This window comes from Thamnophis elegans, chromosome 2 (genome assembly GCF_009769535.1).
Source record: "Thamnophis elegans isolate rThaEle1 chromosome 2, rThaEle1.pri, whole genome shotgun sequence".
NCBI lineage: Eukaryota > Metazoa > Chordata > Lepidosauria > Squamata > Colubridae > Thamnophis > Thamnophis elegans.
Window position 1 is genome coordinate 159,873,891 of NC_045542.1, and position 19,753 is coordinate 159,893,643.

At 46.0% G+C, this 19,753-nt stretch overlaps 1 pseudogene; it reads left to right on the top strand.

The window, feature by feature from the left end:
* The first annotated feature begins 1,131 nt into the window (after nucleotides 1-1,131).
* LOC116502471 lies at nucleotides 1,132-11,463 on the top strand (annotated as a pseudogene).
* Nucleotides 11,464-19,753: the final 8,290 nt, after the last annotated feature.

Genomic DNA, 19,753 nt, shown 5'->3' on the forward strand with positions numbered 1-19,753 from the left:
GGGGTGAATACTTTGGGTTTTCATAGCCTCAAGCAAGTTTAAAGATATTTATTCAAATAGTGCTCATTTATGGTTCTGGATCAAACTGGTAAAAGGGCACCAATCTTGGTTTGGTAGCTATTATGTCAATTTTCTCCATTATAGAAGACTGAGAAAAATGCACTGAGGAGAACCAGGCTTTGGGTAAGAGAGAGATGTTAATTCCATTCTTTATCAATTGCTTCTTAGCTGTATTTTCCCATTTCTTTATTTCATCAATGTAGATAAATCTCTTTGTTGTTCTTGCACTGTCGCCTCCAAATTCATACTAATCTCCTCAAACCTTGGGAATCTTCCTACTCCCATTTCTTGGACTATTTTCCCTACTGAAAAACCAAAAACAAAGCCATTTTTTTCTTTTTTGCCTCATGGAATTTGAACTTTATGTGTACTTCTCAAGATTTCCCTTCCTGGATTTTGTAATTCCACTTTTCCTCCAGTCACCAATGAGACACCATTCCCCCATTCATCTCTCCATCATGGCGGGTTGTTTTGAGGTAAAACTTTCTAAAACTTCCATGAGTTTGAGCTTTCTCTCCATTTTGAAACTTGTTTCCTTTTGATTCCCCTTTTTCACGCAAGATTGTTTCTTCTGGATTCTTCCTATTTTTGCTGCCGCCTCTTGCTGTTTTGAACCTCTGTTAGCTGCCCAGAGGCATGAAATTGAAAAGGCAGCTGAAATAATGGAAATAAAACATCAATATAAATCTTAATTGTCCTAAGCCTTCACTTCCCGTCCTGTGACTCTGCCAGTCCTCTTATCTTCCCTCACTTCAGGGTTGACTTTGCCAACAACCACATGGCACAACCTGGGCTTCAATGGGAGGCTCCTGTTCCTTTTGAGATTTTATCAATATTCACAAGATCACAGATCGTTCTTAGACATTTTGAAAAAAAGGAAAGTCTAGTCATTGCTGCCTGCTGCAGACAGGCGATGTCAGAGTTCTCCAATGCCCATCATCCGAGGCCCGCATGCAACCTGTCCTAAGCCTTGAAAGGATCCATCTGTCTTGACAAGATCCATCTGGCGTTGCACGCAGGATCCACCAGGGGGCTCCCCAGGTATCCTTTGGAAATGCTGGCCGCATGCGCTCTTTCACCAGATCCGAGACGCTCGCGGGGCATTTTGCAGAGAAGAGTGAAAGCGCGTCTACAGAGCCCGATTCTGCTCCTCCCCCGCCCCTCGCTACGAGCCTTAGGCTGAGCCTTTCAAGGAGGCTGCAAGGAAGCCTTACACGGAGGGAGATCGAGACCTGACTCCGGAGTTCAGTAAGTGCGGGGGAGTTTTTCTTCCACGGGCTGGACTGTGCGTGGAGACACGCAAAACTTCATCAAGTTCGGAGTCCTGGAAAGTGGGGAGCCCCTTGTCCCATGTTCCCCTGCCGCCCCTATGCATGCACGGACTATGCAGGGAAGACATCAAAAGCCTCCAGGAGGAAAATCGGGACCGCCAGAAAAATCGGAGCCATTCAGGATTAGGCGAAAAATGAGAAAGCTGTTTCCAGGAGAAGCCTGAATCAAATCGTAGCTGGTTTATCTTCCGGTATTATTATTCACGCATTGAATCGTGATTTGTTGATTGCGATTGCTCAGCTACCCATAGAGGTTTGGGCCAGGAGGTTAATGGGTTACTGCATATACAAAGAGATTAACGGGGTTCTGCTATCTAACGTTATACTGGAAGTTCCAAGTATTGATTTGAAACCTATAAAATCGATTTAGATATCCAGTCATCTCAATGTCTGTTTGGGACCTGAGACATTTATGATCTATAACAATAGATTGCTATTGCTATTGCTATTGATGATCTGAATGGTACCGAGATTGTTTGTACAATCAAAATTATTTGAATAAATAAGTAGGAATCAGAAAACAAGAACATCTTGTCAGGTCCCATATATTTCGGTTGGGACGCTGGTCTTCTGATGGGAGGGGGGATTAGAGGGATCTCTATATGAAGTTTCTGTTTCTGTTTCCTGCATTGATGTGCAGTGAGTTTCCGTTTCCTGTATTGCCGTACTCTGTGGGAGAGGTTTTGTTTGCACTGCTTTAAATTGCTGGGTTTTTTTTTAAGTGGGACAATTTAGTTCCTGTCTAGACACCTTGCTATCACAAGCCTTTCAATAAAAGCTCATTTTGGAACCTTTTAAGAGTCCTGCTTTCTTTGGAAGATTGGGGAGGAAAGACCTTACACATGTTTTAAAGTTGATCCAAAAGATTTTTTTTTCCACACAAAGATATGTTAGTCCATTAACTAATAAGATTTCCTCCCTCTTTCCAAATATTGTAGGTTTCATAAGAATTCCTATTTGGGTTTTTGTTGTTAAGTTGGTCAGCCTGCATTTCTGGAAGTTTCTTTTGTTTTCCATTTCAGATATATAAGTTGGGAATCTTTCCTGGTTCCCTTGCAGTCTGAAGTATCTTCTGTGGGAAGTGGGTTGAATGGCCAGACATCCTCTGATTAGTAAAACATGGGAGATACATCCATCCGTTTTGAAGCTGGATTAGAGACCAGAGAAAAGATGGAGGGACAACACCCAGCAGATGCAGGAGTTGGAAAAATCCCTCCAGCTACTCAGCCTTGGAGCTGTGGGAAGAATGGGGCAAGTCTTGGGCAGAAGAGCCAAGAAGAAGAAGTCAACAATTCAGAGATTCAGTGCTGTGACTTCAGAAAAGTGCAGTTCCAGGAGGGGAAGAGTCCCCGAGATGTTTGCAGTCAGCTTCACCGCCTTTGCCGTCAATGGCTGCAGCCAGAAAAACACACCAAGGCTCAGATGCTGGACCTGGTGCTCCTGGAGCAGTTCCTGGCTGTCCTTCCCCCAGAGATGGAGCAATGGGTGCGGGAGTGTGGAGCACAAACCAGTTCCCAGGCGGTGGACCTGGCCGAAGGCTTCCTCCTGGCCCAGGAATCGGAAAAGATGCAAGTATGAGAATGTAATCATTTCAGCTCTAAAGAGAATCTCTCTGAATTTGTCAATTCCTTTTTGGTAGCGTTTTCTGAGATTATTAATACCTAAGGCGGTGATGGCTAACCTTTCTGTCGTTGCGTGTGACCCCTTGTGCTCCCCCACACATGCATGTGTGACTCCCCCACTCCCCACACGTGTGAGCTCCTCCTGCTCTCCACGCATGCATGCACAACCCATACACATTCGACCCTCCCTGCACATGCACGACAGAGCCCCCAAAATCAGATGGCCGGCAGGAGACACATCCGTGCGCAGTGGAGCTGAACTAGCCATAGGTTCACCATCACAGACCTAAGACCATTTTTCTTCCAGAGGATGTGTTTGGGGCAATTCTTCCATTCTCTTTCAACTTGGACATTGGGGTCTGCTATATTAAAGGTGCAGTATGATAATTCCTTAGTGCTCTTTCTTTGTTTTTCGCATAACATCATGTCCAGAAATCCTTGGAAGCTATGACTGAGTATCCCAAGGGGAGGAAGGATTCATTCAAATCTTCTCAAGAGCTGCTCTTCAGAGAGACCTTATGCAAAGATCAAAGCCAGGACACCACTCCAGGTAAGAAAAGTTCTTTCTGTGTGATGTGAGATTCAACATTTAGCTAATTCATTTGCTCCCCTTGATTGGAAGGTCTCTAACTCAGTGTTTTTCAACCTTTTTGTGCAAAGGCACACTTTTTTCATGAAAAAAATCACGAGGCACACCACCATTAGAAAATGTTAAAAATTTTTAACTCTGTGCCTATATTGACTATATATAAAGTAATTTTCCCACGGCACACCTTACACTATGTCACGGCACACTAGTGTGCCGCGGCACAGTGGTTGAAAAACACTGCTCTAACTAATCTGCTTCCGCCTTTTTTCTCTTTTTCACAGAGAGTAGAAAGCCGTCCTTGGAATTTTTTGAATCACCTCCTCTTTGTGGTGGAGCTGAAGAATTGGCTGAACCACTATTTCAGGTAAAGAGAAGAAACATCGGAAAAGGCCCATGAATCTTGGATGGGTTTCATTTTGTTCTAGAATTCAATGTAATAAATTCCTGTTTTTAAGCAATACAAATCTGATATTAGAATCTCCATAGAGATATCCTGGCTGGGCACAGAAGGAGGAGTCCCCCTTGTAGAGATGTGCCCAGAGGGATTTCAGGTGCTTCATCAGCCGAGAGCCCAGGGAAGGGGTGGCGGTGTGGCTATTGTAATCCGGGAGTCTCTGTTACCTCGTAGGGTCCCTGCTCCGGAGCTTGTCGGGTGTGAGTCTCTGCTGATAAAGTTGGACCTCAAGGGTCAAGTGGGTTTGCTGCTAACGTACCTGCCTCCCAACTGCGTTGCAGCATCCCTCCCCTCGCTCCTCGAGTCAGTAGCCGAGCTGGCGGTTGAGTTCCCCAGGCTTATAGTTCTGGGGGATCTCAACTTGCCATCGCTCGGTGAACGCTCTGATGGGGCGCAGGAGTTCATGGCTTCCATGACAGCCATGGGCTTGACCCAAGTAATTCGGGGCCCAACCCATGCAGCGGGTCACATGCTCGACCTCGTATTTCTCTCGGAGCAGTGGATGTGTGATCTTGGTCTGAAGGGTAATGAGATCATACCCCTGTCGTGGTCAGACCATTGCCTACTGAGGCTTGACTTCCGGAGGCCAAACCCCCACCGTAGGGAGGAGGAACCGACCAGGTGGTTCCGCCCCAGGCGACTTATGGACCCTTTGAGGTTCCAGACGGAGCTTGGGGTTATTCCTGATACTCTCGCCCACAGTTCGGCGGAGACTCTGGCTGCCGCCTGGTACTCGGCGGCGTCGGAGTCTCTCGACCGGATTGCGCCACTACGGCCCCTCCGGGTCAGTGGATCCCGGAGAGCTCCCTGGTTCACCGAGGAACTCCGGGAGAAGAAACGCCGGAGGAGATGCCTAGAGCACCAGTGGAGGTCCGATAGGTCCGAGGCGAACCGAGCACTCTTGACTACCTGCACCAAGGACTATGTCCGAGCATTAAGAACCGCAAAAAGATCATATATTTCTGCCTTGGTTGCGTCCGCCGAGTCGCGCCCAGCCGCCCTGTTTAGGATAACCCGCTCCCTCCTCAATAGGAGGGATGCGGGAGACCCCTTGCAGGGTAGGGCTGAGGATTATGCTCAATTCTTGGCGGACAAAGTAGCTCGGTTTCGATCGGACTTGGACTCCACCGCAGTAGGTCCAGCTGAGTCACAGGAGGATCATTTGTCACATCAGCTCTGGGTTGAGTTCCAGGAAGTTGCCTCTGGGGATGTGGACAAGGCCATTCGAGCTGTAAGTGCCTCCACTTGTATTTTGGACCCGTGTCCCTCCTGGCTGGTGGCTAACAGCAGGGAGGTGACACAGAGCCAAGGTGGCGCAGTGGTTAAATGCAGCACTGCAGGCTACTGCTAGATCAGCAGGTCAGCGGTTCAAATCTCACCGGCTCAGGGTTGACTCAGCCTTCCATCCTTCCGAGGTGGGTAAAATGAGGACCCAGATTGTTGGGGGCAATATGCTGACTCTCTGTAAACCGCTTAGAGAGGCCTGAAAGGCCTATGAAGCGGTATATAAGTCTACTGCTATTGCTATTGCTATTGCTATTGACACATGGCTGGATCCAGGCGGTTGTCACCGCCTCCCTTCGGGAGGGGCACTTCCCCGCCGTACTTAAAACGGCGGTGGTGAGACCCCTCCTGAAGAAACCATCGTTAGATCCAGCCATCTTAAACAACTTTCGTCCTGTCTCCAACCTTCCCTTTATCGGGAAGGTTGTCGAGAAGGTGGTGGCCTTTCAGCTTCAACGGGCCTTGGAGGAAGCTAGCTATCTTGACCCCTTCCAGTCCGGCTTCAGACCTGGTTACAGCACAGAAACCGCTTTGGTCGCATTGACCGATGATCTCTGGAGGGCCAGAGATGGAGGCTATGCGTCCATCTTGGTTCTCCTTGACCTCTCAGCGGCTTTCGATACCATCGACCATGGTATCCTTCTGCGACGACTGCGGGAGGTGGGAGTGGGAGGCACTGTTCTGCAGTGGTTCTCCTCCTACCTCTCGGACAGGTCGCAGTCGGTGTTGGTCGGGGGGCAGAGATCGTCCCTGAGGCCCCTAACATGTGGGGTACCTCAGGGTTCGGTCCTATCCCCCCTACTATTTAACATATACATGAAACCGCTGGGCGAGATCATTCGGAGGCACGGGATAAAATACCATCAATATGCGGACGATACGCAATTGTATCTGTCCGCCCCGTGCCAACTCAATGAAGCGGTGGACGTGATGAACCAGGGTTTGGAGGCCGTTAAGAACTGGATGAGTGCTAACAAACTGGTACTCAACCCGGATAAGACCGAGTGGCTGTTGTGCTTCCCCCCCAATAATTTGACTAATACACCAACGCTTAGGCTGGGGGGTCAAATTTTATACCCCTCAGATAGGGTCCGCAACTTAGGAGTCCTCCTGGATCCACAGCTGACTTTTGATCACCAGCTGTCGGCTGTGACCAGGGGGGCATTTGCCCAGGTTCGCCTGGTCCGCCAGTTGCGGCCCTACCTAGACCGGGGGGCTCTCACAACAGTCACTCGAGCCCTTGTGATCTCTAGACTGGAATACTGCAATGGGCTCTACATGGGGTTGCCCTTGAGGTGCATCCGGCGACTACAGCTAGTCCAAAATGCAGCCGCGCGAGTGATAGTGGGCGCACCGCGGTTCACCCACGTTACACCTGTCCTCCGCGAGCTGCACTGGCTACCTGTTGGTCTCCGGGTGCGCTTCAGGATACTGATGACCATCTTTAAAGCACTCCATGGTAGTGGATCTGGGTACTTGAGAGACCGCCTTCTGCCGATTACCTCCCTAAATCGACCAATTAGATCGCACAGACTGGGCCTCCTCCGAATCCCATCTGCCAGTCAATGTCGACTGGCGACCACACGGAGGAGAGCCTTTTCTGTTGCTGCCCCGACCCTGTGGAACGAGCTCCCCATGGAGATCCGTACCCTCACCACTATCCAGACCTTCCGCGCAGCCCTCAAGATCTGGCTCTCCCAGCAGGCCTGGGGATAGGTTTCCAATTACCCGCCCGAGTGTTTGATTGCTGAATGAAAGTTGTGTTTTATTATTTTTTCTTTGTGCACATATTGTTTTGTTTCTGACCTTGCACCCCCCTCCCCTGTGGTTGTAAGCCGCCCTGAGTCCCCTCAGGGAAAAGGGCGGCATATAAATCCCAATAAACCTATAAAAAAAAACAAAAAAAAAACCTGTTACAAGCTCTTCCAACACCATCATGAAGATGTGAAGTTGGGTTACTGTTGCCCCTGTTGATAAAGTAAGCCATTGGCAAAAATGGCAGGTGGGTTTTGCCAGTATTTTGTTGCGCCTACCCTAGGAAGAATTAGAGCCACTGATAACTATTGAATTTAAGACCAAACTACCAATTGAGCAAGAAAACTATTTTAGTTATCTGTTCTGACCCCCTCCTCTGTCCAGTAACAAATGCCGAGACAAGCTTAACTGGAATTTCACATCACTTTATTAGCAAGAAACCAAAACCTCGGTGGCTGATAGCCAAGCGTAACAAACAGATAAGAACCTTGGCAGCAACTCGGACTTCGACAGATAACAGCTTCTCTAGCGTTAGGAATGACGTTGAACCCTGCAAAACCAGGCTCCTCCCAGTCTCTCTTTAAATACAATCTTGAGGGGAGCCTAATTACAATCACCTGGGTCCAATTATCTTTTGTAACTGTGTAGTTGCTCTCTGCATTGCCGGACATCCAGGACCACCTCCCTTGGCTCCTCCCCACTGCTCCAATGCATGACATCGGGATCACACTCCCTTGTCTCCTCCTCACTGGTCCAAGGCGCAGGCGCTTCCTGGTGATGAACCAGCCTCTCTGTGCCCTGCTCTGAGTCGGCACCCTGTCCAGGGTCCTTCACATCCTCCAGAGCCTACTCATAGGGCGCCTCGCTGTCGGAGTCTGGTGGCAGCTCCAATGGCTGCTGCTGGGCTACAACAGTTAGCTATACTGAAAGGCATTCCAAATACTTCCAACATGATCCAATGCTTCAGTTGTGCTGTCGGTCAAAAGCGCCGAGATCTCATTCTGAATTCTGCACAAGATGCCCATTTTGTTCACTGGTTCTCTCTCCTTGAATTGGGGCTATCTGTTAAAAGGAAAACTTGTTTCCTTGTTTAGGCTGTTGTGTCTTTTGAAGAAGTGTCTGTGTATTTCTCCGAGGAGGAGTGGTCTCAACTGGACGCTGATCAAAAAGCGCTCCATGGAGAAGTCATGCTGGAAAATTCCAGGAATCTGTTTTCTGTGGGTAAGAACCCCTACCAGTGCTCCAAAACGTAGAAAACTCATGGGGTCAGAGACGGGGGCTTAGATGTTATTAAAAATTAGGTTAACTGAAATAAGTGATTTTAAAAAATCATTTATTTTTCCCTGCCTTTATATTTTGTAAATAGCACTTAGTAATAGCACTTAATCTTATATAGCGATTCATAGTGCTTTTTTAGCCCTCTCTAAGCGGTTTACTGAGTCAGCCTATTTCCCCCAACAACCTGGCTCCTCATTTTACCCATCTTGGAAGGATGGAAGACTGAGTCAACCTTGAGCCGGTGATATTTCACTGCTGAGCTGCAGCTAGTAGTCAGCTGAAATAGCCTGCAGTACCGCACTCTAACCACTAACCATCTCGGCTCTAAATAATAATGGCAGTGGACAAACTCAATATTCCTTCCTCCTTCTGTTTTCCCTGTAACAGCAACCCTGGGTTGAGCTGAGAAAGACTGGCCCAAAGTTACCCACCCAGTATTGATTCCTAAGGCTGAACTAGTACTCATTGACCTAGTTTCCAGCCTGATCCTTTAACCATTTGATCAAGCTGACTATGGAGGAAGGAATTTTATTGAAATAAAACCTTGCAATCTGCATAGCCTCTCTTTTTACAAAAAGGAAATGTATTTTTAATGCTTTCTGCTCATAAACTATAAAACATTCATTCCCATACCACAGAATATATTAGCAAGAATCTGAGGGATAGGCTGCAGATAGGGATGGGGTGGCCTCTCTTGACCAAGGTCCTGCCTTCCAGGGTTGGTATTCACTCCTGAATCTCTGCTCTAGGTTCCCGATGGGCCTGAGCTGCTATAACCAAGACTGCATGGGTCCTGAGTGGGATGTCCCTTCTCTGAGATGTGCCCAGTTGTGTACAAAGTTTGACATCCGCCTAATTGAGGGTGGGGAGTTATTGCCATTCAGAAATTCCACTTGGCTTTCAACGATTCTGATATGCAGACAAGGGGGGTGAGACTTCCAATGAAGCTGGGGAGTTGGTAGGTATGTTGTTGTTCCAGCATGGTACCGTGTCCAATGGGCCTTAAGAGTTTGTGGCACCATGGAATTGTCCCAGGTCAAAGATTAGATCAGGATTATGTCTTATATTCATTGTGATGTAATCCAATCCTGTTATATGAGAATCAGTAGGGATACATTTGGAAATGGGTCTTTGCTAAAACCTTAGTTTGGAATCTTCATGTTTGCCACCAAAGCAGCCAAAATACTGTATATTAATGATTTTTTGGCTAAATTTTAGAAGAAAAGGTTTGATTGTTCTCCTATTCTTACTACAATTTTCATTTTTCTTTTTAAAGGCTATAATAGGCAGGAGAATAAAAATTACAAGGAGGAATGCCAAGCGGTCCATTCAAAAGGGGAGAAAGGGAAGCGATATCAATGCATGGAGTGTGGAAAAACATTTAGTACAAAAAGAGTTCTGATTCAGCATAAAACTATCCATACAGAGAAGAAGTTATATCAATGCATGGAATGTGGAAATACCTACTCCTATTATAGCTCTCTTATAATCCATGAAAGGAATCACAAAGGAGAACGACCTTATATATGTATGGAGTGTGGAAAGACCTTTACTTGCAGTAGTAGTCTCAATTCCCATAAGAGAATCCACACAGGAGAGAAACCATATCAATGCATGGAGTGTGGAAAGACCTTTCCTTGGAGCAGTTGTCTTAATTCCCATAAGAGAATCCACACAGGAGACAAGCCATATCAATGCAAGGAATGTGGAAAGACCTTCTCTTATTATAGCTCTTTTATAGTCCATCAGAGGAATCACAAAGGAGAAAGACCTTATAAATGCATAGTGTGTGGAAAGACCTTTACTTGCAGTAGTAGTCTCAATTCCCATATGAGGATCCACACAGGAGAGAAACCATATCAATGCATGGAGTGTGGAAAGACCTTTACTTTCAGTAGTAGTCTCAATTCCCATAAGAGAATCCACACAGGAGAAAAACCATATCAATGCATGGAATGTGGAAAGACCTTTCCTTGTAGCAGTCATCTTAATTACCATAAGAGGATCCACACAGGAGACAAGCCATATCAATGTGGGGAATGTGGAAAGACCTTCTCTTATTATAGCTCTCTTATAGTCCATCATAGGAATCACAAAGGAGAAAAACCGTATAAATGCATGGAGTGTGGAAAGACTTTCAGTAGTAGTAGTCATCTTGCCTCCCATAAGAAGATCCACAGAACAGAGAAATCATATCACTGCATGGAGTGTGGAAAGACCTTCCGTTATTCTAAGTCTTTTATGAGGCATCAAATGAATCACAAAGGAGAAAGACCTTATAAATGCATGGAGTGTGGAAAGAGCTTTACTTGTACCAGTCATCTTAATACCCATAAGATGATCCACACAAAAGAGAAGCCATATCATTGTGTGGAGTGCGGAAAGACCTTCAGCTATAATCGTTCTCTTATAATACATCAAAGGATTCACAAAGGAGAAAGACCATATCAATGCATGGAATGTGGAAAGACCTTTACTTGTACCAGTAGTCTTAATTCCCATAAGAGGATCCACACAAAAGAGGAACAATATCAATGTAAGGAGTGTGGAAAGATCTTTATTTGTACCAGTCTTCTTGATTCCCATAAGAAGACCCACAAACGAGAGAAGCCATATCAATGCATGGAGTGTGGAAAAAGCTTTAGTAGGAAATACTCTCTGATTCACCATAAAACTACCCATGGAGAGGAGAAGCCATATCGATGCATGGAGTGTGGAAAGACCTTCTGTCATTATTACTCTCTTACAAGACATCAAAGGAATCACAAAGGAGAACGACCTTATACATGCATGGAGTGTGGAAAAAGCTTTACTTGTAGCAGTAATCTTAATTCCCATAAGAGGATCCACTCAGGAGAGAAGCCATATCAATGTGTGGAATGTGGAAAGGACTTTAGGTGGAATTCTGCTCTTACCAAGCATAAAAGGATCCACACAGGGGAGAAACCATATGAATAAAGGGAAGTGTGCTTTGCTTACTTCTCCAAGGTCATTTCTTCTAGCTTTGGTATGCAGCAGCCAGAGATGATGCACTTGAAGCAGACTTTCTCAAAACATTTCCTGGCCAGTGGTTGCCTTCTGGTTGCCTAGTTACCAAGGCTCTACAATTTGCTGCTTCATGCACTTTTGTCTCAGATCTTGCCTGTAACTTGTTGCATGCAGTTCTCTCCTAATAAAAGTATCTTTTCCCTCAATCTGTGGAGCCAAGGGTTTTTCTTTCCTAGGAATTGAACGGAGGCAGCCCCAACAATATCCAGATTCAGTCACAATTTGGTTCCATACAGTATCAACCTTGGGAACTCTCAAGCTTCCTCTTTCCGTTATGTATTCAAGATGGACAGTGATTAATATTTGTATGTACTTATATGCCAGGGTGTAGGCTTATACATATGTATATGGCATGTCTATATGTGTGTTATAAATGTGTCCACTTTTAAGAGCAGGCAACAGAATTTCATTTTTAATGTGTGCCACTGTGCCCGCAGAAAAAAAGGGCAATAAAGCGAAGAAAATTAGCACCCACCCCTCTTAGAAGAATGAAATATGTTAGGAAATGTTAAAAAGGCAGAATATTATATTTCCCTGGATGAGAAAAGGAAAACCATGTTTTTAAAGACAAAAGAGCAGCTCCCTGCCCCCAGCAGATATTTTGGCGCCAGCTTATCTACAAGACAAAAGACCTTCATCCTCAGGACATAATAGGATTAGCCCTCTACCCATCCAGCAACAGAGCTCGCCACATGGCACCTGGGGATATCACATCACCCAGCACAGTTCAACCAGACATCTCAGACAAACTCCTAGGATTTGCATGTGACCCCTACAGCAGCCAATAGGATACATTTCTTGCACAGGAACAGGAAGTTGTAATCTAGGGCAAGGCCCATGAGAGTATAAATATCTCCACTCCATGTGATCATCTATCCAGGACTTCAAATCCATGCAATCCTGTTCACCATTAAACCATCCTTCCAAGCAGTCTCCATGTTTTCAGTGCCTTTCTCTCCACTTGGAACTGAACCCAGGTGGATATTTCTTCATACAATTGGTTATCTTCTCTAACTACGCATTATGACCTCTTCAATCAGGTTCCTTTCACTTTTTATCTTTGCCTGTAACCTAATGGTTTCTATTGATATATGGGATTGCACCAGTCAACTCTGATAAAATGACTAAATTAGCACACCAGCAAAATGCTGGGGTATAGAAGACTTTTGAGTTTGTAAGATGACAATTGACAAAGTTGACCACAGCCTATTTTTTTTTGTAAGATAGATAAATGTGGGATAGATAACACCACCACCAAATGGATTTGTGACCAGCTGACCAACTGCACTCAATGTGTGCAGTCCTCAATGCAACAAACAGTACATCTCGTGGAGGGAAGCATGCAGTGAGATACCTCAAGCTTCTGTCTCAGTCCCAGTCATCTTCCTATACAAATTTTGAATGAGGGGATAGCAGGAGAACTCATCAAATTTGCAGAACAAGCCAACATTTTAGGTTAGAAGATAGGCTCAAGATTCAGAAGGATCTTGACAGGCTTAAAAATAGGTTTCTATTCAAGAAATAAAATCCAGTGATGAGAAAAGTAAGTTTTACATTTAGGAAGGAAAAAACAAAAATGCACAAGTATAGAATAAATCACACCCGGCTCAACAACAGTAACTGCAAAATCCTCTGCAAATTTGATTAATTTCTGTTCTATTTCCTTGTCTTGTCCGGACCCCCTTGAAGTCCATTTTATCTGGCAGCAATTCATGTTGATCACTAGTAATTCAGATTCGTGTGTACAGGTGACATGAAATAAACTTGTGGTACTTTTGAACTCTATCCTGGCTTCTGACATCTGACAGTTCATGCTGGTGAAAGGGCACCAATTACAAATATACAATAGCAAATATACAATAGCAGAGTTGGAAGGGACCTTGGAAACCCTATACCATTTCAGACAAATGGCTATCCAACATCTTAAAGACTTCCAGTGTTGGGGCATTCACAACTTCTGGAGGCAACTTCTGGAAGCAACTTCTGTTCCACTGATTAATTGTTCTAACTGTCAGGAAATTTCTCCCACAATCAAGCCAGCGTGTTCTCTGCTTGCCTCTTCTTTGTCCCTTAGCCATTCCTACCATCATTGCCTCCTCCAAAGAATTTGCCCACATAACATGGCCAAAGTATTTATGCCAGCATCACGGCTCAGAGGCATCAGTTCTTCTTCCATCAGCCGTTCTTGGTGTCCAATCTCACACGCATACATCATCACAGGGAAGGCTATTGCTCTAACTAACCTGCTTTTTGTATATATGTATATGTATAAGTATTAATATCCATGCTTTTAACCATTGCAGTGGGCCTAAGATTACCCTGTGTTTGATTTCAGCAGTAGAACTGCCCTTGTGGACAATACTGGCTCCAAAGAAGATCTTAATGCCTTAGACAATAAAAAGTGGAAAATTTAGCAATTGCTGCCTGCTGGGGAGCTGATCTCCTTTCTGGACAGGCAATGTTAGAGGCATCCTTTCCTCCTACTCCCAAAGTGCTTTTCCAAAAGGCTGTATTCGCACGCAGCCCTCTCCTAGAAAAATGAAATATCCTAGGAAATATTGAAAAGGCAGAATATTATATTTCCCTGGATGTGAAAAGGGAGAAACAGGTTTTTAAAGACAAAGTAGCGCTCTGCAGCTTCCTGCCCCTCCCCCCTTTGTCAATGACCCATTAAAGCCTGCTTTCCAAGCAGCCTCCACGTCTCCAGTGTCTTTTTTCCCCACTTGGAGCCGAATCCAGAAGGACATTTTTCCAACAAGGCAACTGGATTTTCTTAGGGTTTTTTTTTTTTCCTTTGAAAATCTTTCGCTTTGAAAATCTGTGAAAATCATCCCATAAGCTTCTTCAGTTCTTCTTGGACGAGAAGCGAAACATTTTCAAAGAAAACCAAGAATTGTCTTTTGGAAAAGTATCTCTGGGACAACCACAACCTGAATGACTTTGAACCTCTATGGATACTTTCCTTTGTAGAAAGCTAGCACCCACCGTTCTCCTAGAATAATGAAATATTTTAGGAAATATTAAAACCGGCATAATATTATACTTCCCCAAAAAGAGAAAGAGAAATCGTAAGGGAGACAGAAACTCGGAGCTTTAGCAGGTATTTGGTGCCCATGGAGAAGGACTGGCCCAGCCTTTCTACCAGACTTCAGCCTCAGGGTGATGGGATTAGCCCTCACTCAAGATCCAAACCAGGGCAAAGCCATTAAGACACTGTTGCAAGAAATGTCCTTCTGGGCTCGGCTCCAAGTGGGGAAAAAGACACTGGAGACATGGAGGCTGCTTGGAAAGATGGTTTAATGGTGGACAGGGCCACATGGCTTGAGCCCTGAACAGGAAAGGTGATCACATGCTTCAATGTTGGTGGAGAAAAGAGAAGGAAGGACTGAGATGCTGAAAGTCCCTGGTTTTATGCCCTCTCTGGCCTTTGATCTTGAGCTTGTGTTCTGATTGGTTGTCAGACTCCCATGGGGCCATGCAGGGGGAACTCTCTATGCTGCCTTTTGAATCCATGTTTGGTTGAGTTCTCAGGTAAAGTGCCAATATTATCATGCCTTAATCCCATCCCCTGGAGGTGAGGGGGAGAACTCTTTGTTATGTAAAGGGACTGGTTTGGCCTTCTTAATGGTCCATTGACAAAAAGGGTAGGGGCAGGAAGCTGCAGGGAGAGTTACTTTGTCTTTTTGAAACACGTTTCTTCCCTTTCACATCCAGGGAAATATAATATTCTGTCATATTCAATATTTCCTAGGATATTTCATTTTTTCTGGGAGAGGGCTGGGTGATAACTTCCTACAAAACAATAGAAATTGCCCAACAACACCCTTTCGGAACACAAGACCCTTGATTATATCAGCAAGCTTCAACCAAGTCTGGGACTCAAGACAGCCTACAAAGTTCGCTATAGTCCCCTGCATAGTCCCATGGGAGTCTGACAGAAGCCAATAAAATAGATTCCTTGCACAGGAACAGGAAGTTCAAGGCCCAAGAGAGGGTATACATAACACTCACTCTCCACTCCAGGTGGTCAACTGGCCAGGACCTCAATCCCATGTGGTCCTGTTCATCAATAAACCATCTTTCCAATCAGCCTCCATGTTTCCACTGTCTTTCACCTTGCTTGGAACTGAACCAGCTGGATATTTCTCCCAACATCTTCTACTCTAATGCCCATCATTCCCAGAGCCCAATAGAACGTGATCTCTCATCAGCCCTTGCAGGGTCCTCTTGGCATTGCGCACACAGTCCACCAGGGGGCTCCCTCAGGAACCGTTGGAAAAGCCGGGGAGCACACACCCACCCACTCACCCCGCAGCTGCTCTCTGGAGGGAACTGAGCATGCGCTTGCCTCTTTTGCGAGCTCAAGAGACGCACATTCTGCCCGGTGCATTTTTTCCAGAAAAGTTTTGAAAGCGTTATCAGCCATTTCTCCGGTGTCCGATTCTGCTCGCTCTGCTTCCCTTAGGCTGAGCCTTTCCCGGAGTCCAAGAGGCTGCAAGGAAGCCTTGCATGGAGGGAGACCAAGACCTGACTCCGGAGTTCAGTAAGTGCGGTGGGGGGGGGGAGTTCTTCCACGGGCTGGACCGTGCGTGGAGAAACGCAAAACTTCATCATTCGGACCCATGTTCCCCTGCCGCTCTGTGCAATGCATGCACGGGACAGGCAGGGAAGAAATCAAGAGCTACGGACTCGATGCGTTGCCTCCAGGAGGAAAATCAAGATGGCCCATTTACTTTCCATTTCCTTGGGGGGGGGAACTGCTAGGCGCGGGGCGGAGGAGGGGGTCGGCTTTGCAAAGCAGGTTGGTGCCTCCAACTCCTGGACGATTTCCTGCAAATTTATTGGCCCCGTTTTCAAAAGGGCTCCCTCTTTTCTAATCTGAGAGAAGCGACTGTCGAAGTCTCACCCGGCTTCAAGGTGGGCAAGGATTCGAACTCACTTTCCTGTTTCCCCGCTTTCCTCCACTGTCACCAGTTGGCTTTGCCAGAATAGCAATAGCAATAGCAGTAGACTTATATACCGCTTCATAGGCCTTTCAGGCCTCTCTAAGCGGTTTACAGAGAGTCAGCATATTGCCCCCAACAATCTGGGTCCTCATTTTACCCACCTCAGAAGGATGGAAGGCTGAGTCAACCCTGAGCCGGTGAGATTTGAACCGCTGACCTGCTGATCTAGCAGTAGCCTGCAGTGCTGCATTTAACCACTGCGCCACCTTGGCTCTTAAAGGGTTACATGAACTGAGGTGGAAATGCAGGCTGGGATGCACCATTCACACTATATGCAGGTAATCCTCAACTTGCAATCACAGTTGAGCCCAAAATTGGTGATCCCATGACCAATGTTCCCTCTAATTTTTTTTTCAGTGTGAGCAGAAAAGTATAGTGTTTGAGCGGCACATTTTCATGCCTGAGCACCTGAATTTTTTTCACAGATGTCACCTAAGACAACAATGAAATCAGTATTATTTGAAACTCAAAGTTATGTTTATTCAAGGTACCCGCTTAATTAAAAGTGTTATATAACATCTTTTCTGCTGCCATCTCTTATTAGTATCAATATTATGATTATATTACTTTGTTGTTTGTACACTGAGACTTTTTGCACCAGAGACAAATGCCTTGCATGTCCATTCACATTTGGCCAATAAAATACTCTATTTTTTAAAAAAATATCAATGGGTTATGAGGAGAAACAAGATAGTCTGGCTAGCAGGAGCATCAGGAGGCCAATGACAGAGCCTACAGGGCATGCAGAAGAAAAAGGCGGGAAAACAATGGAAACTCCTCCTCCATACCAACAGCAACCAATCACAGTACAGATTGCCTCATGAAGGGGCCAGCCCTCTCCAACCAATCATTTAAATCTGTGTCTCCTGGCTCAATGCACAACCGCATTGGTCCAGCTACTACATTTAAATACCCTAACATTACATTAGTAACAGGCTGTTCAATGCATTTGGTTGCAGCGTTGATTTGGCTTGTCAGACAGTCACAGATCATAGGAGCCCAGGACTCTGCTTTTACAAATCATTCCAGCCACATGGAGTGCTATGAGTAGGCCTTTGGAGCATTTGAAGGCGGTCTCTGAAAGCAGATGGGGATTTACATTTAAAAGGGTTTTTTATCTGCTTTGTCTGCTTTGTAAAATAGGCGGTCTGTTTGCGGCTTTGGGTAATTTTCGTCTCCAAACCTGTGCTCTTGCTTGGTCTCGAAGCCGATAATTTCAGGAACACAAGGTGTGATATGTTCTTGTGGGCTTTTTTTTATAAACAAGCTGTTCTAGTTCCTAATCTAACTGGCTATTGGTTTTAAGATGCTAACTTGTCTTCCTCTTAATGTGCGGCCACCCACTTCCGATTGCAGAGCAGAATAAAAGAGCACAGTTTTTATCTGAGGTAGCTCCACCGCCACCCCCTCCTTCCACAGAGAAAAGTAAATGCAGCTTAAAACTTTTGTCTGAGGCAGCACCCCTCCCGCCCCTTCCATGCCTCCCTTTGCAGTGAGAGACAGAAAAGGAGCGAAGCTCTTAATTGTCGAGGCAAAGAAATGAAGACAAGAGAAAACGTTTCATCAGAATTCATATTCCTCACTCTCATCTCTTCCATCCACACCTGGGTCCTATCTCCTCCGATCCCCAGGGCCTCATCTGTGCGTATATTCCATCGTCTGAGCCTTCATACTCATGAATGAGGCAGAGAGATAGTTTGCTGGTGCCTAGCTGCTTGAGGTCTTTAGAGCAGGGCTCCCAAACCCCCGTCTGTGGATCAGAACCGGGCCACAGCATGCCAGAAACTCGGACACACAAATAAGGAAAGCCCCATCCACGAGATCCAGAGAGCAACCAAATTTACGCCCCCCCCCCCCATCCCCCTCGCTCCACAGAAAAACCTCTACCCACGGAACCGGTCCCAGTGCCCCAAAAGTTGGGGGCCGCTGCTTTGGAGGTGTAAATAGTGCCTGAGGCTATTTATTGCTATCGCTGATGGAGACACCAAGGGAGAGGCATGGATTGTTTCTTATTTTCAGGAAAAAATTTCCCCCTTTTGATAGAGGCGTCTTTTCTTGTTAATTCTTTTGAAGGGGAAATTCTTTGAGGAGGGGGCGTCTTTGGAGGGGGGAATCCTTACAGGATGATGGGGGATGTCTCAAACTCCCGAGGAAGGGGCTGGAGTGCCTGGGTAAATGATAGCGGGGTGGAATCGGGCTTTCTTTAAATCCTTCCCTTTGTCACCTGCCAGGACTTCCTGCTTCTTTTTTCCTCCTTTGCTGCCTAGGCAAGACAGAAACGGAGCCAAATTTGGCGATTCTCAGCGTTAAGCGCGGCCCTTCCCTGCAGGCTCTGGGTGAGTCTCGCTGAGTCTTGCAATGGAGCGAGGGGGGGGGGGAACAACAGAGAGGGAAGTGGGGGGGAAGGTTGTCCCGGACTGGCTCTCCTCTCTCCGAAACTCCGTTCGCTAGAAAACGGCTTCCTTCCCTCGGCTTCCTTCGTGCTGAGTTATCCTTTAGAAACTTACTGTTAATGCCTACTTCCCTATCTCCCACAGGCTATCGGGGCGTTTTTTCCTGCTCCCGCCCCTCCGCCGCCTTCCTACTGGCTCTCATAGCCTCAAAGGCTCCTCAAAGCCGCAGCGCCGGGCAGCAAATCCGGCGGTGCTGTTAGAGGAGGAGGAGGCAGCAGCAGTTAGTCCGGCCTGCAAAGGACCTCCTCCCCAGCTTCGGAGCCTGTGGAAATCACTGCGCGGGAGTTGAAAAGTTCCGCGCGGTGTTTTCTTGCCATGTGCGCGGCCGCGCACCTTAGAGGGAACAGTGCCCATGACCTGGGGGGGGGGCAAACAGTCATAAATATGAATCAATTGCCAAGCATCTACATTTTGATCATGTGATCGTGGGGATGCTGCAACAGTCACAAGTGTGAAAAATGATAAGTCACTTTTTAGTGTCTGAACGGTCGCTAAATGAACTGTTGTAAGCTGAGGACTACCTGTGCTCTGTAAGCCACTGTTTTTTTTTTTCAAACTTGGCCAATGTAAATGCCAAGGGTTTTAAGTCCATACATCTTATGTTGGCCAAGTTTGAAGAAAGACTGGATTAGGCTAAAAGTGGGAAATGATGTGCCTTTTCTTATCATCTGGATGGTACAGAGGTTGTTTTTAACATTGAAAACAGTCCTCAAAATTATTTGAATGCATCATTAAGATATAGATACATAATTTAAATGTAGTTATCCAATACTTTTAGTCCTTGACAGAAGTTGATTTAGAAGCTTACTACATATTTTTCTCCACACAAAGATAAATCAGCCTACCTATACTAAGATGTCCCCCCGCCCCCCT